The 17,935-nt window shown below is 38.2% G+C and overlaps 3 non-coding genes across 3 annotated transcripts; 2 read left to right on the top strand and 1 right to left on the bottom strand.

The window, feature by feature from the left end:
• Nucleotides 1-439: 439 nt before the first annotated feature.
• trnaa-agc lies at nt 440-512 on the bottom strand. Its single transcript has one exon. It is a non-coding gene; the product is annotated as a tRNA-Ala (tRNA).
• Nucleotides 513-615: 103 nt separating this feature from the next.
• On the top strand, nt 616-697 carry trnas-gcu. Its single transcript has one exon. It is a non-coding gene; the product is annotated as a tRNA-Ser (tRNA).
• Nucleotides 698-2,124: 1,427 nt separating this feature from the next.
• On the top strand, nt 2,125-2,206 carry trnas-gcu. Its single transcript has one exon. It is a non-coding gene; the product is annotated as a tRNA-Ser (tRNA).
• The last annotated feature ends 15,729 nt before the right edge of the window (nt 2,207-17,935 follow it).

Below are 17,935 nucleotides of genomic sequence, written 5' to 3'. Positions count from 1 at the left end.
CTGAAAAAGCCATAGCATATTATGTTGGAAAAAGTGATGAAAAAGCCATAGTATAGTATAAAACGCCATAGATAAAACGCCATAGTATAGTATGTGAAAAAAGCCATAGTATTGCATGTTGAAAAAAGTGCTAAAAAGCCATAGTATACAATGTTGAAAAAAATAATAAAAAAGCCATGGTATAGTATGTCGACAAAAGTGCTAAAAAAGCCATAGTATAGTATGTTTAAGAAAGAGCTGAAAAAGCCATAGCATAGTATGTCGGAAAAAGTGCTAAAAAGCCATAGTATAGAATGTTTAAAAAATTAGAAAAAAGCCATAGTATAGTATGTCGAAAAAAATAATTAAGTCATAGCATAGGACGTTAAGACATAGTTGCAGGTTTCTGTCTAATTGCTGGTATAGGAAAAAAAGAAACACAGAAGAATCTAAGTTGCTCTGGAGAATGTGGGCATCGATCCCACTACCTCTCGCATGCTAAGCGAGCGCTCTACCATTTGAGCTAATTCCCCTAAAATTGGAACAGTGTAGCTCCTCATCCATTCCATGTCGGATTTTCTATGCAAACACCCAAGGCGAGACCTCGTTCGGACCATTCATTTAAATTAGATTGAAGACGAGGTGGCCGAGTGGTTAAGGCGATGGACTGCTAATCCATTGTGCTTTGCACGCGTGGTTTCGAATCCCATCCTCGTCGAACCAGGTTGCGTTCTACTGCAGAGGTTACTCTTCAACAACGTAACTGGCTGCATTAAAACAAGTCCCTTTGGAACAATGTTATGAGGTTCTAAGATATGCACAGTTCATAATTTTTGGTATAGTATGTTGAAAAAAGTGCTGAAAAAGCCATAGTATGTCAAATTGTTTTTTATAAAAAAGCAATAGTACAGTATGTCGAAAAAAGTGAGAAAAAAGCCATAGTATAGTATGTCGACAAAAGTGCTAAAAAAGCCATAGTATAGTATGTTGAAAGAAGTGGTGAAAAAGCCATAGCATAGTATGTTGAAAAAAGTGCTGAAAAAGCCATAGTATATTATGTTGAAAAAAGTGATAAAAAAGCCATAGTATAGTATAAAACGCCATAGATAAAACGCCATAGTATAGTATGTGAAAAAAGCCATAGTATTGCATGTTGAAAAAAGGGCTGAAAAAGCCATAGTATGTTGAAAAAAATTACAAGCAATATAATTAGTTGAAAAAAAAAGCCATAGTATAGTATGTCAACAAAAGTGCTAATAAAGCCATAGTATAGTATGTCGAAAAAAGTGCTAAAAAAGCCATAGTATAGTATGTTGAAAGAAGTGGTGAAAATGCCATAGCATAGTATGTTGAAAAAAGTGCTGAAAAAGCCATAGTATAGTATGTTGAAAAAAGTGATAAAAAAGCCATAGTATAGTATAAAACGCCATAGATAAAACGCCATAGTATAGTATGTGAAAAAAGCCATAGTATTGCATGTTGAAAAAAGTGCTAAAAAGCCATAGTATTGTATAAAACGCCATAGATAAAATGCCATAGTATAGTATGTGAAAAAAGCCATAGTATTGCATGTTTAAAAAAGGGCTGAAAAAGCCATAGTATGTTGAAAAGAGTTATAAGCAATATAATTAGTTGAAAAAAAAGCCATAGTATAGTATGTCAACAAAAGTGATAAAACGCAATAGTATAGTATGTCGACAAAAGTGCTAAAAAAGCCATAGTATAGTATGTTTAAGAAAGTGCTGAAAAAGCCATAGCATAGTATGTGGAAAAAAAAAAAAACCATAGTATAGTATGTTGAAAAAAGGGCTGAAAAAGCCATAGCATAGTATGTCGGAAAAGTGCTAAAAGTTATAGTATAGTATGTCGAAAAAAATAATTAAGTCATAGCATAGGATCGTTAAGACACAGTTGCAGGTTTCTGTCTAATTGCTGGTACAGGAAAAAAGAAACACAAAAGAATCTAAAATTGCTCTGGAGAATGTGGGCATCGATCCCACTATCTCTGCATGCTAAGCAAGCGCTCTACCATTTGAGCTAATTCCCCAAAATTGGAACAGTGTAGCTCCTCATCCATTCCATGTCGGCTTTTGCGCAAACACCGGGCATGACCTCGTTCGGACCATTAATTTAAATTTGATTGTAGACGAGGTGGCCGAGTGGTTAAGGCGATGGACTGCTAATCCATTGTGCTTTGCACGCGGGGTTCGAAACCCCATCCTCGTCGAACCAGGTTGCGTTCTACTGCAGTTGTTACTTCTCAACAATGTAACTGGCTGCATTAAAACAAGTCCCTTTGGAACAATGTTATGAGGTTCTTCCTGAGATATGCACAGTTCATAATTTTTGGTATAGTATGTTGAAAAAAGTGCTGAAAAAGCCATAGTATGTCAACATTTTTTTATAAAAAAGCAATAGTACAGTATGTCGAAAAAAGTGAGAAAAAAGCCATAGTATAGTATGTCGACAAAAGTGCTAAAAAAGCCATAGTATAGTATGTTGAAAAAAGTGGTGAAAAAAGCCATAGCATAGTATGTTGAAAAAGTGCTAAAAAAGCCATAGTATAGTATGTTGAAAAAAGTGATAAAAAAGCCATAGTATAGTATAAAACTCATAGATAAAACGCCATAGTATAGTATGTGAAAAAGCTGTATTGTATGTTGAAAAAGGGCTGAAAAAGCCATAGTATAGTTGAAAAAAATTAAGTAATATAATTAGTTGAAAAAAGCCATAGTATAGTATGTCAACAAAAGTGCTAATAAAGCCATAGTATAGTATGTCGAAAAAGTGCTAAAAAGCCATAGTATAGTATGTTTAAAAAGTGCTGAAAAAGCCATAGCATACTATGTTGGAAAAAGTGATAAAAAGCCATAGTATAGTATAAAACGCCATAGATAAAACGCCATAGTATAGTATGTGAAAAAAGCCATAGTATTGCATGTTTAAAAAAGTGCTAAAAAGCCATAGTATAATGTTGAAAAAAAAATAATAAAAAGTTCGGTATAGTATATCTAAAAGTGATAAAACGCCATAGTATAGTATGTCGAACAAAAGTGCTAAAAAGCCATAGTATAGTATGTTTAAGAAAGTGCTGAAAAAGCCATAGCATAGTATGTGGAAAACAAAAAACCATAGTATAGTATAGTTGAAAAAAGTGCTGAAAAAGCCATAGCATAGTATGTTGAAAAAAGTGCTGAAAAAGCTATAGTATAGTATGTTTAAAAAGGTGCTGAAAAGGCCATAGTATACTATGTTGGAAAAGTGTAAAAAAGCCATAGTATAGTATGTTGAAAAAGTGATAAAAAAGCCATAGTATAGTATAAAACCATAGATAAAACGCCATAGTATAGTATGTGAAAAAAGCCATAGTATTGCATGTTTAAAAAAGTGCTGAAAAGCCATAGTATAGTTATGTTGAAAAAAGTGATAAAAAAGCCATAGTTATAGTATAAAACGCCATAGATAAAACGCCATAGTATAGTATGTGAAAAAGCCATAGTATTGCATGTTGAAAAAAGTGCTAAAAAGCCATAGTATAGTATAAAACGCATAGATAAAACGCCATAGTATAGTATGTGAAAAAAGCCATAGTATTGTATGTTGAAAAAGGGCTAAAAGCCATAGTATAAGCTGAAAAGTTAAAACAATATAATAAAAAAGCCATGGTATAGTATGTCGAAAAAGTGATAAAACACAATAGTATAGTATGTCGACAAAAGTGCTAAAAAAGCCATAGTATAGTATGTTTAAGAAAGTGCTGAAAAAACCATAGCATAGTATGTGGAAAAAAAAACAAAAACCATAGTATAGTATGTTGAAAAAAAAGCTGAAAAAGCCATAGCATAGTATGTCGGAAAAAGTGCTAAAAAAGCCATAGTATAGTATGTCGAAAAAATAATTAAGCTTATCATAGCATAGGATGTTAAGACACAGTTGTAGGTTTCTATCTAATTGCTGGTACAGGAAAAAAAGAAACACAGAAGAATCTAAATTGCTCTGGAGAATATGGGCATTGATCCCACTCCCGCATGCTAAGCGAGCACTCTACCATTTGAGCTAATTACCCTAAAATTGGAATTGTGTAGCTCCTCATCCATTCCATGTCGGCTTTTGCCAAACACCCAAGGCGAGACATCGTTCGGACCATTCATTTAAATTAGATTGTAGACGAGGTGGCCGAGTGGTTAAGGCGATGGACTGCTTATTCCATTGTGCTTTGCACGCGTGGGTTTGAATCCCATCCTTGTCGAACCAGGTTGCGTTCTACTGCAGTTGTTTCTTGTCAAAAACGTAACTGGCTGCATTAAAACAACTCCCTTTGGAACAATGTTATGAGGTTCCGAGAAATGCACAGTTCATAATGTTTTGCTATAGCATATTGAAAAAAGTGCGAAAAAGCCATAGTATGTCAAAATGTTTTTATAAAAAAGCAATAGTACAGTATGTCGAAAAAAGTGAGAAAAAAAGCCATAGTATAGTATGTTGAAAAAAGTGCTAAAAAGCCATAGCATAGTATGTTGAAAAAGTGCTGAAAAGCCCATAGTATAGTATGTTGAAAAAAGTGCTGAAAAACCCATAGCATAGTATGTTGAAAAAAGTGATAAAAAAGCCATAGTATAGTATAACACGCCATAGATAAAACGCCATAGTATAGTATGTGAAAAAAGCCATAGTATTGCATGTTGGAAAAAGGGCTGAAAAGGCCATAGTATGTTGAAAAACATTATAAGCAATATAATTAGTTTAAAAAAAGCCAATAAAAGTATAGTATGTTAAAAAAAATAATAAAAAAGCCATAGTATAGTATGTCGAAAAAAGTGATAAAAAGCCATAGTATAGTATGCGAAAAAAGTGCTAAAAAAAGCCATAGTATAGTATGTTGAAGAAAGTGATAAAAAAGCCATAGTATATAATTATAAAGTATGTGATGGAAAAAAAAACGCCATGAGTATAGTATGTTGAAAAAAAGCCATAGTATAGTATGTTAGAAAAAGGGCTAAAAAGCCATAGTATAGAATGTTGAAAAAATTAAAAAAAATATAGGTGCTTGGAGTGTTGAAACATGAAAAAATAATAGATATAAAAGTAATATTGTGATGTTAACACACTTGCGGGTTTCTGTCTAATTGCTGGTACAGGAAAAAAAGAAACACAGAAGAATCTAAATTGCTCTGGAGAATGTGGGCATCGATCCCACTATCTCCGCATGCTAAGCGAGCACTCTACCATTTGAGCTAATTCCTCTACAATTGGATCAGTGTAGCTCCTCATCCATTCATTCCATGTCGGCTTTCTTGCAACAAACGCGAAGGCGAGACCTCGTTCGGACAATTAATTTAAATTTGATTGTAGACGTGGCCGAGTGGGTAAGGCGATGGACTGCTAATCCATTGTGCTTTGCACGCGTGGTTTCGAATCCCATCCTTGTCGAACCAGGTTGCGTTCTACTGCAGTTGTTACTTGTCAACAACGTAACTGGCTGCATTAAAACAACTCCCTTTGGAACAATGTTATGAGGTTCTTAATGAGAAATGCACAGTTCATAATTTTTTGCTATAGTATATTGAAAAAAGTGCTGAAAAAGCCATAGTATGTCAAAATGTTTTTATAAAAAAGCAATAGTACAGTATGTCGAAAAAAGTGAGAAAAAAGCCATAGTATAGTATGTCGACAAAAGTGCTAAAAAAGCCATAGTATAGTATGTTGAAAAAAGTGCTGAAAAAGCCATAGCATAGTATGTTGAAAAAAGTGCTGAAAAAGCCATAGTATAGTATGTTGAAAAAAGTGCTGAAAAAGCCATAGCATAGTATGTTGGAAAAAGTGATAAAAAAGCCATAGTATAGTATAAAACGCCATAGATAAAACGCCATAGTATAGTATGTGAAAAAAGCCATAGTATTGCATGTTGAAAAAAGGGCTGAAAAAGCCATAGTATGTTGAAAAAAATTATAAGCAATATAATTAGTTGAAAAAAAAGCCATAGTATAGTATGTCAACAAAAGTGCTAATAAAGCCATAGTATAGTATGTCGACAAAAGTGCTAAAAAAGCCATAGTATAGTATGTTGAAAAAAGTGCTGAAAAAGCCATAGCATAGTATGTTGGAAAAAGTGATAAAAAAGCCATAGTGTAGTATAAAACGCCATAGATAAAACGCCATAGTATAGTATGTGAAAAAAGCCATAGTATTCCATGTTGAAAAAAGTGCTAAAAAGCCATGGTATACAATGTTGAAAAAAATAATAAAAAAGCCATGGTATAGTATGTCGAAAAAAGTGATAAAACACAATAGTATAGTATGTCGACAAAAGTGCTAAAAAAGCCATAGTATAGTATGTTTAAGAAAGTGCTGAAAAAGCCATAGCATAGTATGTGGAAAAAATAAATAAAAAAAACATAGTATAGTATGTTGAAAAAAGGGCTGAAAAAGCCATAGCATAGTATGTTGAAAAAAATAATAAAAAAGCCATAGCATAGCATGTCGAAAAAAATAATTAAGTCATAGCATAGGATGTTAAGACACAGTTGCAGGTTTCTGTCTAATTGCTGGTACAGGAAAAAAAGAAACACCGAAGTATCTAAATTGTTCTGGAGAATGCGGGCATCGATCTAAATTTGAAATTTAAAGTAATGGTCCGAACGAGTTCTCGCCTTGGGTGTTTGCATAGAAAAGCCGACATGGAATGGATGAGGAGCTACACTATACATAATATACATATACACAAAATATGAAGAAGGCTCTTACTGAAACTCTTCAGGATGTTCAAACCGTGCGCACTAAGGCATGGATACCCGACCCGAGGCCAACGGGTCCCGACGGGTCCCGACGGGTCCCGACGGGTCCCGATGGGTCCCGACGGTACCCGACGGGCCGGGCCGGGTTCGGACAGATATTTAGAAATCATGGTTGGGGTTGAGTCGGGCTCGGTCATATCAGCGCGATAAGGCAACAGCTTATTAACGTGCGCTTGTTGCCCCGTGTGCGCTGATGCGCTCATCTGTTGACATTTCTGAAGGCCTTCCTACAGTTGCAACAAAAGCGGGCTTTCCACACAAACAAACGTAGCCTACATGTGTCATTAGTATGAGGAAAAAAATGAGATTTTAATTGTGTCGGGCTCGGGTCGGGCTCGGACACAAATTTCTTAAGACCTGTCGGGCTCGGGCCGGGTTTGGTCACGGCTCTGTCGGACGCGGGCAGGCCTCGGACAGAAAAATTCGGCCCGATCCGGACTCTAGTGTGCACAACAGCAGATATATGGACATCTCATCATCGGAGTTTCATGGGAATCACGTGTCACTGGATTGAGCCAGAGACATTAGATCGAAAGTCTGCTGCGTTGGCATGTGAAAGGATAAGGGGCCGCCACACCTATGATGTCATTGCTGCCAAAATTAGTCAGATTCATGCAGAATTTCAGATCCAAGGCAAAGTCAGTGCCACAGTCACTGACAATGGTAGCAATTTCATTAAGGCATTCGATGAATATGGAGGGTGTGAAATGGATGATGAGATGCCACCTCACCATCAATGTGCCGCGCATACTTTGAATATCTTTGCCACGACTGATCTTGACAAAGCTTCCTCACAGGGTGTTTCTCGAAAATTATACAGAAGTGCAATGTCAAAATGTGCTGCAATTTGGAATAAGGCTCATCGCTCATCAGGTGCTGCTGATGCAATTGAGGAAATTGCCCAAATGAGATGTTTGGTACCTTCAGTGACTAGGTGGAGCTCAGAGTATCATGCAATCGAGAAGTTGATGAGTCTCACTGAGAGTCAGCTCAATGGAATCTGTGACTAGCTCAAAGTGGCCAAACTGCATCCTCAAGAGACAATGTTTCTAAAAGAGTACACAGCCATTCTGAAACCTCTTGCCTACTCGATCAACCTGCTCCAGGGAGAAAAGAACTGTTACTTTGGATACATAGTTCCCACCATTCTCAGCCTAAAAGCAAAGTTAGCTGAAAAGTTGACCCAAATGCAGTTCTCAACCCACATCCTCTCAGCTGTTATAAAAGCCATTGACACTCAATTTGGGCAGGTGTCGGCCTCCTATGAGGCAAGGATGGCGGCTTCCACAATCCCAAAGTTTCGACTGTGGTGGCTTGCTGATGAATAGAGGGGAGCCATGAAAACAGCAATGGTCCAAGAGACTGGTCTTCTTCATACAGAGCCGTCTGAGGATGCCGGCACCACTGGAAATGCTGCAGTTGGAGGTGATCCACAAGATGATGACAACTTCTTCACTTTTGAGACAGCACAGAAGACAAGTTCATCAGCGGAGGAAGAGGTGCAGTGGTATCTCCAGGATCCAGACAAGTCATTGGCTTCATTCATCCAATGATCAAAGCCCTCTTCTTAAAGTACAATACTACTCTGCCATCAAGTGCTCCTGTCGAGCAGCTTTTTAGCCAGGGAGGACTTATTTTCACTCCACATCGTAACAAAATGACAGATAAGCACTTACAACCGACTTTACTGGAGCATTGACATGTAGAGTAGATGAGTCAAATATGTAGGTAGGTGGCTCAAAAGATATTGGTCTTTAGGTTCACAGGCAATACAATGACATTTTTTTCACCTGACATTCATATAAAATCAACACCTTACATGCCTACTGCAAATGTTTGCAAAACAATAGTTTTTCACCCTATGTTATGTACAACTTTGACATTTTGGCTAGGTTTTTGCTTCTAGCCTTTGTTGTTATATTACCAAAAAGTAATGTTGGTTTTTCAATATAATATTGTTTCATGTGGTTGAAATGATATTTGGTGGCGTAGTTTAAAAAAATATTATTTTGCCATCATCACATTCAGTTTGAGTTTCTGTTTTATTTTGATGGACCGTTATTAGTGTCATTCTTAATGAAAGAACATTAAAGGTCCAATATGTAATATTTGTACTGTAATAAATCCAAAAATGACACCAATGCCTCATCAGATATTAAGGAAACATGTTAAACTGAAATACTATCTTTTCTGACAACAATGCTAATGTCAGTATTTTTTCTTTTTGAAATTTACATTCCGTGACGGAATTTATGTTTATGTTTTGGTCTGTGGTTGTTATCAACGGCCCAGTTTGACAGCCAGGCCGGGTTGCCAGATATACCTGTAAAAACGTAAACCCAGCGCGCTACAGCTGTAACGTTGTTACAGCCATGAAAGCAGCTAACAAACGAACAGGATCAATGGAGATAGATTCTACCGGACCTAAAAGAAAAAAGTAAATGGCATGTTTCTAACAGTTGCGTAACCAGAGACGTAACAACCCCCTGGTAAATATTGGAGATGTATTTGAAAGATGGAGACAGCTTAGATCCCAAAAGGATGCAGAATTGGCTTATTTCCTCCTGAACAGGTAAGCATTAGCTTCAGGCTAATTTATCACAGCCACTAGGGACGGGCATTTTATGTCATTTCAACATTTGTGTACTCACATTGAATTATATAGCTAGAGTACCCGAGTTGGTTACTCGCAAAAACAATTGAGACACAGCCAGTAAAATGATCCCGACTGGTCCTGGCTAACGCCGCCATGCTAACCCTGTTAACTGCTAACGCTTACCGGAGGACCAGGCAAGCGGGCCACGGCTGTTTACAACGTGTAGTTCAGCAGCTGGAGCCGACAACGGTGAGTTATTTTAAGCCACGAGAGGGGGGCTGTAAATCGAAAAGAGAGGACTATGAGTTTGCAGTGTGTTTAGCGATTGTTGCCGTAATTCTAAGCCAATGAAGTGTGTTCCGTCGGCAAGGCAGTGGTATTTTTAGCGTTTCGTATTGTAATTCTAAGCCGAGGAAGTGTGCCTGACTGGCGTGTGGAGAGGACGGTGAGGTTGTTGTGTTTTTAGCGGTTCATACTGTAATTTTAAGCCGAAAAAGTGTGTCTGTCAGTTGGTTACAGAGCTCCGCGTCGTGTATATATCTATGGCTCCACGTGAGCACGGGCTTTTATGACTGTCGATATAGCCAGCATAACGTTAGCTACTCCGCTGTGCTGTGGAGTAATGTCTGGCTATGTGAGAAAAGCGTCTAGCAACATTGTTGTGAATGTTGCGGTCTCAGCCTGGCAACCCCCGTGAACTTCGAGTCTGGGCAGGAGGGGGCGGGGGAAACGACTGTCCAGTATTTTGAATTGGTAGTGCAGTAACTATTTTAACCGCTAGCTGCCAGTATTACATACAATATTACATATTGCACCTTTAATGTGAATATAGTCAGCTGTAATAATCTTGACATTTTTTATGGAATGTTTCATACCATCCTTTTATGTTTTATCCTGTAAGATCAGTAAAAGGGTAAGGGAAAACGCAGGTTTCCTTCTGGTACTTTTTATTTAAAGGTGATAAATTGCAACAACTATGCACTTAGTTGCTCAGTGACATTTTTGTTTTAGATATAATAGCAAATTCTGTACAGAAACAGAATATTTTATTTGTCTATTTTCACACTTTTAACAGCTGAGAAAATAAAAAACTAAAAAGGGAAAAAAAAATCTTTTTTAACCAAGCAAAACATCTTTTGTATAAACATACCGGTATAGTCATTGTTCCTCTACAGCAAATTATAATATATTGGGCCTAACACATTCAGCCAGTTTGAATAGAAATGCACACCAGAATAGGCCTTTTTTGTAAGCAGGATTTGATGGCCGCATTCCTACACTTATAAAATGCAATTCAATGTGGAAGTAATCCAAAGTAATCCAAGTATTCAGAATACGTTACTCAGATTGAGTAATGTAACAGAATACGTTACAAATTACATTTTTGGGCATGTATTCTGTATTCTGTAATGAAATACCTTTTGAAAGTATCCTTCCCAACACTGTCTATGAGATATACCCGTTTCTTTTCGGGAGACTTGTTTAAATTATGCCATAGGCTATAGCCTACATTATATTTTGTATTTAGTTCATATTTTTGGTGTATTTGTTTTCTGATTTATTAGAAGTTGAGTTTCAGTCTTTATGATAAATGAACAGTTGTACATAAAGTGGTAACATGCTATGACATGTTATGTAGACTAAAGGAGAGACCACCAACCTTTATAATTTGAATTTCTAATTTCCATCTCCCTGGGCATATACAGTGCACTACAATAATATAGAAATGATAATTTCACATAACATTAATAGGAACACATAGGACATACCAGTGCATATGCCTATTTATTTGTTTAATTTAATTAATTAATTAATTTTAAACTTACACGCTAATAATAGTAGGGATCACGTTCCACTCTTTTGAATAAGTAAGGGGTTGTTTGAGCTAAACCATAAACAATAAAAATTAATGCTCAATTAGTTTTATTTTTCAATATTATTGCAATAGTTGTAGCATTATGAGGTTTTTTTGTCCGGAGATTGTTTTAATACAAAGTGGTTATATTGTTGTGGTTTTTATTTCTAGCTGGTATTTTGGAGCCTTGCAGGTAGCCTCTGTGCTGGGAGTGTTGAGCAATAACAGGAAGAACGCATCGTCTCAAACTGTTAACAGCGTTTACTGTGCTTGTGAACTTGCGAGTTAATTCTTCAAAGAACAACCAGCAAGAACTTTCTCCCCAAGAACACAAGTCCGTACTTTGCATTCTTGGTATTGAGAAACGCCCAGTGATTCCACTCCAGCACAGGTGCTTCATAGGGCATAGCCGGGCAAGCCGGTGTGTCTTAAAGAAGTATTCACGTACCTGACCTCAGGGGGATCTTCCCCGTACATATGGAATTTGTAATGATGGAGAGACAGTCTTGAACACCAAACAGATTAAGGCAACAAGTGATACATTTTGTCTTGGTCTGGTTAAAATCAACCAATCTACAAGACATCTGAAAAGAAATCAGGTGGAGCAGTCAGATGTAAACCGACATCCATCTCTGCTGAGTTTGACCTCCACATAACATGGTTTTTCTTGCTTTGACTAAATAGATGAAATGAAAAAGACCCAAGCTGTTATAAAGTGTAATTATTTTTAAGGTTAATATTTCCACCACTTTGCTTTGTAAACCATTGTTTCAACAAATCTTTTAAATGTGAAAGCTATGGTGATAAACAAAATGAATAATTGTTTTAATAAGTTAATATCCATAGGCCCTGAGACTGTGAAACAATACAACTTACCCCAGTCCATCTGATATTCATGGAAGAAACATTGTATAATCCATGTGCACCACAATGTCCTGCAATATCTCATCCTGCAAACACTGATGGCCTAGCCTGCTCTTTCTATTTCTGACATCACGTGAGCCCCGCGTCCCACGCAGTGAGCCCCGAGGCCGACAGAGGTCCAGACTCATAGTCAGTGTGACATAATACGACTTAATGACTGCAGTCCACTGCTGACGCTGGGCAGGCATCATCGCTTCACCATGTTATCTACTTGTTTTCATATCATGGGCCAGCCCTGACCCTGTGATGAATAGTGTTCATGTGTTTATGCTATTTGCTGTGTGGACTCTGTCCCTCCAGTAGCTGAAATTAACCGCTGGCCTGGACTGTGTGGGCGTCTGAAATCCTTTAACAAGACAAGTGAGTGTGTGTGTGTAAATTACACTCACTGGAAGGATTATTGGCAGAGGTGTCAAGTAACGAAGTACAAATACTTCATTACCTTACTTATGTAGAAATTTTGGGTATCTATACTTTACTGGAGTAATTATTTTACAGACTTATTATTTGACTTTTTACTTCTACTCCTTACATTTTCACGCAATTATCTGTACTTTATACTTCTTACATTTTAAAAATAGCCTCGTTACTCCTATTTCAGTTTGGCTTGTTTTCATTCTGGTTACATGCTGCCAGTCCGACATGCTTCTATTCAGACATACCGCTATTCCGACATGCTGCTATTCCCTAACCCCTAACCCTAACCCTAATGGAAACAAAAATTGTCGGAGTGGTGAGACGCTTGAAAACAATGGAAGTGGTGCCACTCTGACAATTAGACGTCAATGTCAGACTGGGGGTATGTCGGAATGGATGGCGGAACCCTTTCATTCTGGCTTGTCATCGTTAAAATAAACTCACAAAAAAAAATCTATCCAGATAAATTGCGCCATCCGGGTAGAGTGAATTTAATTGTGGTTGGATGAGAAGTATAAACATATACCATTCCGACACCCTATTGGTTTGTACGCGATCCATCGCACCTGCACAGACCTGGTGCTAATATGGCACCGGTGCCTTAACGACCGTTATCTACCGGACCGAATAGCAACGTGGATTTCGGTGCCTTATTTAGGTGCCACTTAAATGCCTGCGCTTCTCTCTGATGCTCCGAAAACGGACGTTAGAGGGAACTGAAACATCGCCGCACAGGACGCTAGTTAACACTACACTCAACAGCAGGTAACGTTAGCCTACCGTTAGCTAGCAGCTGGAGTAAACACGGTTAAAATGCTGACAGCTAAATGGTGTAAAGTGTGTCTGTATTTCACTGGAGAGGATTCTAACACCAGACTGTAGCTGCCGTTGTCGGAAAAAAACAGACTCAGCCTGAAATAAGTTATTGTTATAAGTTATTGTTATTACATTTTTAATAAATCATTTAATTTTGAACCTGTGGCCTTAGCAATACACAAGCCATTCTTTTAGATCAACTTTTTATTGTTTTATATTTTTGAACAGACAAATACAATTGGACAAGGTGCTTCCTTTGTTTTGTGGAGGTTTGGGTATTGCACTATAGGCCCCTGTGGGGGCTAAGCTTTTGTCCTTAATGGCATTTTTTTCCCATTACATTACTTTTACTTTTATACTTTAAGTAGTTTTGAAAACCAGTACTTTTACACTTTTATTTGAGTAAAAAGCTTGAGTTGATACTTCAACTTCTACAGAAGTCTTTTCAAACCTTAGTATCTATACTTCTACTTGAGTAATGAATGTGAATACTTTTGACACTTTGATTGATGATTATTAGGAACACCATACTAACACCGTGTTTGACCATATCCTATCAATATGGACCAACATTTCTAAAGACTGCTTCCAGCACCTTGTTGAATCAATGCCACAAAGAATGAAGGCAGTTCTGAAGGCGAAATCCCCGCGGATCCCCCACACCATTACACCACCACCAGCCTGCCCAGTGGTAACAAGGCATGACAGATCCATGTTCTCATTCTGTTTACGCCAAATTCTGACTCTACCATCTGAATGTCTCAACAGAAATTGAGACTCATCAGAACAGGCAACTTTTTTCCAGTCTTCAACAGTCCGATTTTGTTGAGCTTGTGCAAATTGTAGCCTCATTTTCCTATTTTTAGTGGAGATTGAGTGGTACCCGGTGGGGTCTTTTTCTGGTGTAGCCGATCCGCTTCAAGGTTGTGCGCGTTGTGACTTCACAAATGCTTTGCTGCATACCTCGGATGTAACGAGTGGTTATTTGAGTCAAAGTTGATCTTCTATCAGCTTGAATCAGTCGGATGTTTTTTCCTTTTTCAGACCATTCTTTGTATCCCTAGAAATGGTTGTGCGTGAAAATCCCAGTAACTGAGCAGATTGTGAAATACCCGTACTGTATTTAGCGTGCAGGCCCGGATTGGCTAATTGGGAGCACTGGGAGAATTTCGAGGGGGCCGGTCAGGTTTTTTGGTTGTGAGTGCCGGTGTTCAGGTATGGCACTGGGTTGAAATCATAATTGAATATCATGGATGCTGTCCCTAGGCTGCCTGTACCGCAACCCACTCTTTGTATTTACAGTATTTTTTATTTTTCTTGCAGTTCTCTACATTCATGCAGCCCACTCGCAAAGTGCAGTCTGGTTAATGATGACATATTTATGGTTTGAATCCTCCGACAGCAGCACCTTGCTAAAAAAACAAGACAAACCATCACCTTGTACACTTCAGTCAGTGGTGCTTGTTGGAGAATGCGACCGCGAGCAAATATAAGCACATTTTTTTGTTCTTTATCCTCAAAATTAGGATATTAAATATGCAAAGCCCACGACTGAAAGGGAATAGAAAGTTATATAATATATTATATAAAGGAAAAAATTGAAATTGAGACTCATCAGAACAGGCAACTTTTTTCCAGTCTTCAACAGTCTGATTTTGTTGAGCTTGTGCAAATTGTAGCCTCATTTTCCTATTTTTAGTGGAGATTGAGTGGTACCCGGTGGGGTCTTTTTCTGGTGTAGCCGATCCGCCTCAAGGTTGTGCGCGTTGTGACTTCACAAATGCTTTGCTGCATACCTCGGATGTAACGAGTGGTTATTTGAGTCAAAGTTGATCTTCTATCAGCTTGAATCAGTCGGATGTTTTTTCCTTTTTCAGACCATTCTTTGTATCCCTAGAAATGGTTGTGCGTGAAAATCCCAGTAACTGAGCAGATATTGAAATACCCAGACGAGTCCGTCTGGCACCAACAACCATGCCACGCTCAAAGTTGCTTAGATCACCTTTCTTTCCCATTCTGACATTCAGTTTGGAGTTCAGGAGATTGTCTAGACCTGGACCACACCCCTAAATGCATTGAAGCAGTTGCCATGTGTTTGGTTGATTAGATAATTTCATTAACGTGAAATTTAACAGGTGTTCCTAATAATCCTTTAGGTGAGTGTAGATGTGAATGATTGCTAGTGCCACATACTGAGATCAATATACAGCTGTGTTACTATGCAGTGACTCATCAAGCACTGAGCTCAGCGGGGCACAGAGCTTAGTTGAAAATCTGGATGAGCGGACAGAAAAGAAGAGGATTTATTAATCCTCCTCATAAATATATCGGAAAAATGATGGCCCTGTTGGAGCAGGTAGTGCATGTGTGCAGGTAGTATGAAAAATATGAATACATTTCTCAGATATTCACACATTATGGGCTGTAATCTACCTCAGAATCTTTCCAGTAATACTCACCCCCTAAATCATGCTTCCAACTTGTCTCCTGTTTGAAAAAATGTACCATGCGTCACATCACTTCTCAGAGTCATAACCCAGTCAAATCTTAATACATTTGTTTGTTTACCTTAAAAGACAGAGTGGGGACGTGGATGGACAAATTCCAATACAGATAATACCCTTGCATTACACCCCTACCAGAGAAAATTTCTAACGTGTACGCTCTCAACCTGCTCAGTCGGAGAAGGACTAGGAAGCCAAAGTTCTTTCAAAATAATTTTTTTCCATGTTTGTGCCCAGTGAGCGGTATGTAGAAACAAAGTATTCCATCTTTCTTGATAGCTCCATGCACGGCACAGACATACTGGTCAGATACAAGACACAACTTGCCATGAAATGAACTGCCATTTCTACATTTCTATTTGTGTGTTGGTGGATGTATTTTTTGGACAGGGTCAGATAAGCTGTTTCCCCCTGCTTCCAGCTTTTATGATAAGCTAGGCTAACCATGACCTGACTCCAGCTCCATACTTAACCCACATGTTGGGAATTGATCGGGGTATAGATTCAAGTATTTGCAATTTATGAAAGATGTTTTATCAATATTAATAAAGTTATGAATAGTGTATTAATAACTTTACCAAATTGACAAACAATCAAGGATCCAGGGTGCTCATCAGAACACCAAAATAGTCCACTTTCCCGAAAAATTGAACTATTTACCACAAACGTCTGTGCGTTGCAGTAGAAGACAGGGAGGAGCGAGGGTTCAGCGTATTTATTCCGCAGAGCACTGGACATGGACTCATGTGGCGTTCAAAGTCTACTGACCAATGGGAATTCAGGACTTCCTGGTCCCCGGACACTTTCTCGTTCTAGTAGTTTTTTGCCCAGGCTCCCAGAATAACTTGTAGGCCCCAATTCCTCTGTTCAGGAAACCCACGTGTTCTTTTGTCTCTCAGAGGTCAGTTTAATCATACTGTTTGGTTCCAGCTCACATGAGACTAACATACTGCTACATCTTCTATCTTACTCCCTTACAGAAAGCAGATAAATAAAATGTTGATCGTTTGGCTATTCAATTACTAAAACATACTCATAGAGACAAAAGCTGGGCACAGTGTTGTTTAAATAAAAATCATACTGTCACATCTTCACTGTATTTTTACCCTACTCACACTGTTATAAACCATATATATCTACAAAAATCATAGTTGAATCCTTACAACAATCCTCGAAAAAATCTTATTTTTTTGTAATTTCCTTGCACATGAACTGTACTAGATTGACATCCATTTAAGTCACCAACAGAAGTGAACAATGAAAGATATAAAAAGGATTTAGCAGGCTGTGCATGTGTCTTCAGATTATGCTACTGACTGCATTGTCTACACTTGTCTATGTCGTCTGAGAAGAGGGGCTTTTGATAAGAATACTTGATTCTCTATGTAGTGCACCAAAATTCTAGGCATCATAATCTGACAAGAGAAACAGATTTGCCTCATTAAAAGTGTTCCCGAAGGGCTGATTGTCATTCATCTCCACCTGTTACATTCAGCCTAACCCCCTGCAGACGCTGCTTTCAGTGTAATTGACAGTGCAGGCGATTTGGCCTATGGTAATGGGAATGCAAACTTCTAAACCTCAATTCCCTACCACCAACCTGACGGCAATCCACCCACTACCTCTCTCGGGCTCATTCCCTCTCTGCTTAAGAAAAAGCGATGAAAACAACAAACCTGGTGGGAGCTGAGAAGTCTCGGGAGGTAGATTACTGACGCAGCACTGAGTAATCATCACCATTCAGCCTGGCAGCCTTTCATTCATCCACGATGGGGCAGGAATGTGAGAACGCTGCCTCAGCTTTGTTGAAGGGGAAGAACACAGCGCTGCTGATGTCTGCTGGATGGAAGAATGGTTAAAAAAAAAAGAAAATAAAGAATGTAAGTATGATTACACCCCTTACCTTGACGTGTGATTCCTAAAAGTCAAGTGCAAATGAATGTGATGAAAGTTTTGTAATAAACACTAAAAGACACACATTGTTCCTTTAATGAAAGTACCGTACTGTATTTAGCGTGCAGGCCCGGATTGGCTAATTGGGAGCACTGGG

Source organism: Perca fluviatilis, chromosome 22, assembly GCF_010015445.1.
Source record: "Perca fluviatilis chromosome 22, GENO_Pfluv_1.0, whole genome shotgun sequence".
Classification (NCBI taxonomy): Eukaryota; Metazoa; Chordata; class Actinopteri; order Perciformes; family Percidae; genus Perca; species Perca fluviatilis.
Note: the sequence above shows the minus strand (reverse complement) of the source record. Positions and strands in the feature narration are given on the sequence as shown.